Source organism: Lynx canadensis, chromosome C2, assembly GCF_007474595.2.
Source record: "Lynx canadensis isolate LIC74 chromosome C2, mLynCan4.pri.v2, whole genome shotgun sequence".
NCBI classification, from domain to species: Eukaryota; Metazoa; Chordata; class Mammalia; order Carnivora; family Felidae; genus Lynx; species Lynx canadensis.
The window spans coordinates 137278729-137287196 of NC_044311.2; the positions used below are offsets into that span (position 1 = coordinate 137278729).

Here is an 8468-nt window from a genome sequence, read left to right on the forward strand (position 1 = left end):
CGTGAATATCAATCAATCAGAAAGGCAAAGAGTGGAAGAAATAAGAAAATCCTAAGGAGAAAGTTTTAAACTGAAAGGGATTAAAGAATTATGGCATACAAGTATCAATTTAAAGCAAAATTTTCTTTTTTAATGAATATTAATTTGACTCCAAGCCTCACATTTTATTAAATTATTAAACTCCATTTTTTCCCTTAATTTTGACAATGCAAATACACTGGTGTTCTAGTTTATTAGAAAATTCAATATAAAATTTAAAACACACTTAATGAAGAAATCAATGTTAACTGTTAATACCAATTTATAAACTAATGCGTATATTAAAACACTGCTCAGGAAATATTAAGATATGAGCAAACAGAAGTCCAAAATTTGTTGTATAATTGGGTCTTTTTTACACTGCACTTTAAAATACTATAGGATGGAGGAGGGAGGTTGGAAGGTAGGAATTAAAAGAAAAATATCTAAGTATAATTTTCTCCGTTGCAGGAGAAATGATGTTACAGTGCAATACACATTTAAAATCAAAGGGAGAAAAACCTCAATTCACTGCTTTCCTGCTACTCTTCTTTCTGGAGTCGTGCCAAATGTCATTATTAAGGGTGGCTATTTACATATAGTGCCATAACATGGTAAGCTTAAAGGTTAAAGTCAGTAGTAGAAGGAACTTCATTAAAAAGGCCACATTTTAGAAATAGGAAGGCCTTTTTGCAAGTAATGTTAAATGGGGAATTAAGGCAATGACCCAAATAATTAAAATAAAACAAACCCTATGAATCTGGGAGAAAAATAGCACTTCGAGGCTTAAATCATCACAAATTACTGTCTACATTCATCAAATTAATGGGGTAATTGTTCGGCATGCACTTTAAATAGACTACGTATCTTCCAACTGAAGTCATATCTATATGCAGACACTGATTTATTGACTTGTGTTTTATTCTTTCCAAATGTCTCAGTGATTGATTTCTTTTAATAAAATGAGCTAATTTTTATATTAAGGCAATAAAAACTTGGTAATTGGTCTATACTAATTATTTGTGTTTATTTTCATTTTTTGAAATCCATACATTATAAGGGTCAGACAAATATTGAACTTGTATGGTAGCAAAGGTTGAAACTGAACAAAAGTTTATCCATTCACTATCTAACATACGTAAATCGGAATCACATGACTCCTATGAGGCTGCACGCCTATTCTTTCCTAAAATCTTTCTAAATCCAATGCGGTCAGAGCCCACGGCTTCACATATGTCACAACCATCAAATGTCACATCAAATGTCAGCTGTTATGCTCTGGCATATGTGCAGCATTCTGTTCCAGCTGTTTCTTTTGCTTCCTTTCCTCTTTTCCTCTACCGCTTTTCCCTTTCCATCTAGCTCTTTTTTTCTGTGCCACAGGAGAACAATGGAAAATAGGACATCATAAAGAATACAAGAAATATTTACTAAAAACGGGATGCTATCTTGGAGTTTTGAGTGTTTAAGCCCAAACTAAGTTATTTACAACTCTTTTAAAACAAAGTAAATTTCAAATTTTAAATAATATGGTAATTTTAAAGCAAAAAAAAAAAAGAAAAGAAGAGGAATTCTACAAGAGCTAAACCATTGTAGAAAGAAACTAAAAACATTCTGAATTAGGAGAATGGGTCTGGCTGTTGCCTGGGTATGAGACGGGAGCACAGATAAGACCAGAATGGAACCTAGAAAGGGTTTTGAAAACGTTCTACAGTAGAGGGTGTCACACTTGTGAGACTAAATGAACATGTCTGGGAGATAAAATTCTTACCATCCCCCAAACTCTCCAAGGAAGCTTGAACAATTGTCATATTCCTCTCAAGGCACACAAAGTGGCACTGAGGGAAAGGCATAAAGTTTAGGACTTGGGTAGTTAAATATATCCCCTCTACCAGACAGATTGAATTAGAGACAATTAGAGTCATAGAAATACAAGATACCTTAATTGTAGATTGAGTAACATGGTAATACTAGCATTATATAAGGGGTATTGGTGACCTGTAGTGAAGTGAGATGATTAAGTATGGAAATCTAAGAGACAGGATAGGTCAATTCCAAGTACAACTTGCAATTTGCCCATCTTCAAATACTTATCAAATGACACTGGGAAGGTTTATGTGACCTTTAATTTAAATCCCACTGCAGACTATAGGAACATATAATACACCTGTTATTCTAGATAAAAGATGTCAATTGGACACTGCAGGTAAGGATACCTCATGAAGCTAACAAAGATGAAAAATTAAAGTTTCAGGGTCAGTACCCTTTAAGTCTAAAATTAAGAAAGGGGGGGAAAGTATTCAAGTAAAAATTAAAATAGCACTCGCGTGAGAACAGATCATAGACAAATCTACCAATGCAAACTGTACAAGCACAAATTTTGGAGTTAGAAATGAATTTACTGGAAAGCACATGGTATTTGCCTGGTTTGCTAAATAATGTTGCATCCAGTCCTGAAATCTTATTGGCGAATGTTAAATCCTTCTGATTTGGTAAGGAAAAGTAGCATCTGTACAGCTCAAAGAGAAGATTACTAATTGAGTCATTTTTCACTTATAAAGTGCAATTTGGCCCCACCCACCTAAAGATTTATACATTTCTATTATATATTTTATATATTTTTTTCTGTAGCTCATTATTGGGATAAGTAAACGGGGAACAGTCACACTGGTGGGAATTTCAGAGTTCACACTGAAAGACAATGTCCCTATAGTTCAGGGAGAGCTTAAGGGATATAGAAAAGACAGCTGTGGACTTATCTGTAGTCATTTTTATAAATCTATGGATTTATAAAGCAGTCCTTGCTTTCTGGGGACTGTTAGAGTGGGGAAGTTTGGGGAATTCCTTCTCGCCTTCATTCTCCATCTTTTATATCCCGACTTTGAATATCGTGGGCCTTCATTTTTATGCAAATTATTATACATTTTGTAAGAACAAAGTGGACAACAATACATGTGCAAAGTTCGTGCAAACATATTCAATTTTACTATATAGACAAAATTTGTGAAAAGATACGAATTTTAATATTGAAGGATAGTTTATCAGATGGGTAGATAATATAAAAGTTACTTAACCTTCAGAATTGAGGTAACTGCTTGGATTTCTCTATGTTTTCAACTTCAAAGACTTAATAAATGGATAAATTTTAACTCCTGAAATGTGTTTTTTTAACTATCTCCAAGGTTATTCATATTTACACTATATAGAATGAAATGGTGGCTTAAAAGATAGAATTATTCTCCCAAAAGACTGAGTCATGAAAACACTCATTTTGTAATACCTTTTAAATCTTACTACTAAATAAGTCGAATTCATGAAGGAACAAAGCTTTTGCTCCCTCCCATGAGACTCGGGGTTTAGTGGCTTGTTTGCATATGATGAAAGGAGAAATAAGCCAGTTTAGCTACATTTAATTCACATAATAGTCCTAGTCTATCTAATCCAAGGGAAGAATAAGGTTTTCAAGTTTTTTTTGTTTCTCAGTTCATATGTGGCATTTACACGAACAATATTCAAATTTTAAGTGTATGGTTTGATGTCGTATATATATCCTCACATAATCCCCCTGCCACCTCCCCTCAAAATATAGAATAATTTCAGCAGTTCAGAATCTTATCTGATGGTCTCTTTATGACACTATCAGTTCCCCTGGTGAAGATAATGACTATTTTTTTTTTTGCCTGTTTTTTTTTTTTATTTTTATTTTAGTTTTTCAATTTAAATTTTAGTTCACATGCAGTGCAATATTGGCCTCGGGAATAGAATTCAATGGTTTATCACTTACATACAACACCCAGTGCTCATCAGAAGTGCCCTTCTTAGTACCCATCACCCAACAAGCCCATCTCCCAACTTCCACCTTCATCGACCCTCAGTTTGTTCTCTATCATTAAGAATCTCTTACAGTTTGAGGGGCCCCTGGGTGGCTCAGTTGGTTGATCAACCAACTCCTGATTTCAGCTCAAGTCATGATCCCAGGGTCTTGGGATCGAACTTGCATTGGGTTTTGTGCTGGGCGGGCATGGAGCCTCCTTAACATTCTCTCCTTCCCTCTCGTTCTGCCCATCCCCCATGCACATGCTTCTGTGCACACTCTCCCTCAAAAAAAATAAAAATAAAAAAGAGAGTCTCTTGTGGTTTGTTTTCCTCTCACCTCTTCTACCCTTTTCCCACATATTCACCTGTTTTGTTTTTGATAATGACTACTTTTATTTCTATCAGCAGAGATTAGTTTTGACTATCTGGAATTTCTTACATTTTCCATTCCATGTTGTATCTATGTTTTGCATGTAGCTGTTTTTCTACTTGTTGCTGTGTTGTATTCAATTGTATAAATACAGGAACATTTATTTCTCCACTGAACTGATAAAAGTCTTTGGAATCAGGTTTAGTTTTGTAGTACTGTATATAAAGCTTCAAAGAAGTGTGTGTATGTCTTTTGATGGGCATATGTCCTTCACTCATATCTGTTAGGTGATCCCTTATGAAAAATCCAGGATCATAGGTAATGAGAATATTTAATGCTAAAGTGTTTTCTGATAGGATTGCACTAATTTACAATCTTGCCAGCATTGTCCAAAAGCTCAGCTATTCAACATTCACGTCAAGATTTTCTGTACTCTCATCATAAGTTGGAAGTTTCTGTCTCTTGAATTTTAATTAATCTGGTATTTGTGTAGTGGTATCTCATGTTGGTTTTAATTTTCATTTTGCTAAAGACAAGTTGTACTGAAAATAAGTTTATATGTTTATTGACCATTGAAATAGTATTTTTGTGAATGCCTTTTTCTTTCTCATTTTATTACCTTTGTCTTTTTCTTGGGTACATTAGGGTTTTTTTAAATATATTCTAACACAGCATCTAATATATGTATTAGAAAAAAATGCAAGTATTTTTCAGAAAGGGATAATAATACTCGTGGCTTCTTTTCATCCTCTTAATTGGGTATTTTCATGAACAGAATTTCTTAACTTGACTGTAATCTATTTGGTTAATTTTATCTTTCATAGGTAATACTTTTTACATGCTATTTAAGAAAACCTTATCCCGAGTTACCACAAGTTTGTAAAGATATTCTTTAAATTTTTTTACATAAGCTTTAATGCCTTAGATATCAGCTTTATATTTACCAAACATTGGAAATTAGTTTTTGTGTGAAGTGAGTTAAAAATAAAGGTTCATAGTTTTCAGTCAAAGATAGCCTATATATCCAGGGCAAATTGTTGAAAGATCATATGTTCCTAACTGAAATGAAGTGGTAACTATTGTAAATTAGGTGACCATATTTTCCAACTTCTGTTTCTGGATTCTCTATCTGTTCCATTGGTTTATTTGTCTATCCTTGCATCCATAACTACATTGTTTTAGTTATTATAGCTTCATTATTTGTTAGCAAGTCTTGTCATGTAAATTCTGCAATTTTTTTTTTTCATATTTAAGATTAACTTTTACATTTTAGAATCAGTATGTCAAACCTCACATTAAAAAAAATTCTTGGGGTGCCTGGGTGGCTCAGTTGGTTAAGCGTCTGACTTTGGCTCAGGTCATGATCTCGCAGTTTGTGAGTTCGAGTCCCACATCAGACTATGTGTTGACAGCTCAGAGCCTGGAGCCTGCTTCAGATTCTGTCTCCCTCTGTCTCTTCCCCTCCACTTGTGCTCTGTCTCCATCTCTCTCTCAAAAAATGAATAAACATTAAACAAAATGAAAACATAAATAAAAAAATCTTTATTGGGATTATTTTCCAAAAATAGACAATACAAATTGAACTCCGTTCAGAATGGGTTTTAAGCATTGTTCAGACTTTTATGTCTGTATTTCCCCCTCAGAGTTAAGAGATAGTTCAAATAAGATGTGCTCATTTTGTGTTTCTGCTGAATATCTGAGATATGTACCAGGCTCCCTATAGCGTCATGTGGTCTGGATCCCATCTTCTGTCTTCTATGTAGCTCATGGCTGCTGAATATTTTGTTTTGCTTTAGCCTCTCCACAATTTCTTTCTGTTGGAATTCTTGGTGTCTCAATATATGCATAATTTACATGTAAACTAATGTTTGAAGAGGGGGGAGCTGCCACAATATGAGGTTAATTTCATCAAAGATTTTTCCTCTCTATGATTTTGCCCTCTAGATCTAACTGCTTTGGCTATCATGAACTTGAATATCAGTTTCTGCAAATCATTTCTTTTGTGCATCTCAAGTCTCTCCCTTTTCTAGATTTCTCCAGCTTCATACAGACATACATGGATATCTTTTATAAGGAAATATATACACACAACCACATGTGTATACATACATGCACTCATGCAAAAACGTCTCTCTTCACATTCCTTTCCAGATATTTACCCATTTTCCTATTTCTTTCACCCAAATCTCTTTGAAAGAACTTCGGTTATTGTCTCCAGTTTATCACATATTTTCTCTTCTTAACTGAATCCATCCCATACCATGTCACTCATAATGCTCTTTTCAAGATCTGTAATGACCCTCATATTGCCAAATTTCATGGTTGTTAGTCTGCCAAAACCTTTATCAGCTTATCAACATAATTTGATGCAATTTTCTATTTTCTCTAATAACAAAACAAAAGAGAAATTTTGGTTTCTGTGTCACATTGATCTTATGCATATTTATTTTATTTATTTATGTTTTTATGCACTGAATGGACCATTGACAGTAAAGAATAGACCAAAAAGAGCCGTGTTAGGTGCCTATTACAGTAATCCATAAGTGAGTTAAAGTTCTGGTTATAGGTGCTAGAGAAGTATAGACATACATTTATACAATCAGGGCCTATTTTCTAAGTAGAGTGGAAATAAAAGGCTCCATGGACTGGTGAGAGAAAAGGAATATCTCAAAATGGCTTTATTTTTAGCTATGGCAAGTGGTCACAACTGCCGTACTGTGACTGTGACTAGGTACAATTATATGTGGATACAATTGACCAAAATGGATGATTGGGAAAGGAGCAGATCTGGGAAAAATTAAAATTTATCACGTAAGTACATCAAGCAGCAGTTAGGATATACAAGTCTCATGGTATAGATATAAATATTTGAGACATAAATTTGAGAGTCATTGAAATATAATATGACCCATAAGACAGTACCTATGGAAAGAATGTGGATAGTAGAGAAGAAGGAAAGAGGACTGAGCCTTCGCTTTTCCCAAGACTTGTAAGTAGATCTCAGAAGGTGAAACAGTTACTGAATTCCTCCAAACTCCACATGGACTGGCTTCTGGATCTGGGATTCCATCCCCAGGAAGTACTGAGTTACCTGTGCACTGGAGTATTAACACTCTACACCTTTTCACCTCTTTGCAACCCTTTATCTGGACAGATCATTGGAAAGCGAGGACTAGGCTCGAGGTCTTGCCCAACATGGTAGGGCATGAGAAATTACTTTGCCTCAAAGTATACAGAATCTCAAATTCTCCATTTAGTTCTGTTCTTTCAGCAGTCTTTATTGGCTCCACCCTGCCTCACCATGGCTACACTATTCCTCATGTTGGAGCTAAAAAAAAAAAAAAAAAAAAAAAAGCAAAAGAAAAGAAAAGAAGAAAAGAAAGAAAAGGAAAGGAAAGGAAAGGAAAGAAAATGGCTGGAAAAAAAAAACACAAAAAACCCTTAGTCAAATGATGACACCTTGCAACACATTTTAATGAGTAGCTCCTCTGTGACCTTTGTTTCCCTCTATAAACCGCTGAAAACAAAACATTGTGTTCATTTCTACGTTTACGTCGATCCATTTACTCTCCTTTTCTAGGCAGCAGGAATAGCTGGAGATGATGTTATCCTAGTTCTCCGGTCCCCTAAAACTAGAAGTACAAGAGAAGCTATTACAAAAATGAAAGTACTGAATTTTCTCACCTTTTTAACAAAAGAAAATGGGCATAAAAAGAAGACAGCATCCAGCACAAGTTTGGAATAGGGCGGGGCAAGCAATCAGTGACAAGGATGAAGAAAGGTTTTCCCGGCTGGAAGAGATAAATGTGCAAGAGAAAATAAACAACAACAACAAACAACAACACAGACAAAGTCTCTACCTTGCTGCATAAAGAGAAACATGAAGTACAAATGGATCACAGACCTGGGTCTGTTGTGTGGAGAAAGAAATGGACACCTTTACATTGCTAGTTTTTTGGGGGATGCAGTAAGACTTTAGTTCTGACCTCTGGTCACAAGCAGGGCTTCCCCCAATGCTCTCATGCCCCCGTAGCTCTCTGAGGTTTCACGATGCCATGTGCCTGTGAAGACATAAGCCCTTTCTGGATACAAACATCAATTTGGTTTGGAGGTTACAAACTCTGTCATGCCTCCTTCTCTGCATTCTGTGACTGTACCATTCACCCTTCACAGGGTGGGTCATTTTCTGCAGGACTGTAGACACGGGAGCCAACCGTTATATTTAATACCTGCCCACCAGTGAATAACGCACTTGATAAGGAGA

General features: G+C 35.2%; 1 pseudogene; it reads left to right on the forward strand.

Annotated features, from left to right (window-relative positions):
- The first annotated feature begins 6970 nt into the window (after nucleotides 1-6970).
- LOC115522937 lies at nucleotides 6971-8076 on the forward strand (annotated as a pseudogene).
- Nucleotides 8077-8468: the final 392 nt, after the last annotated feature.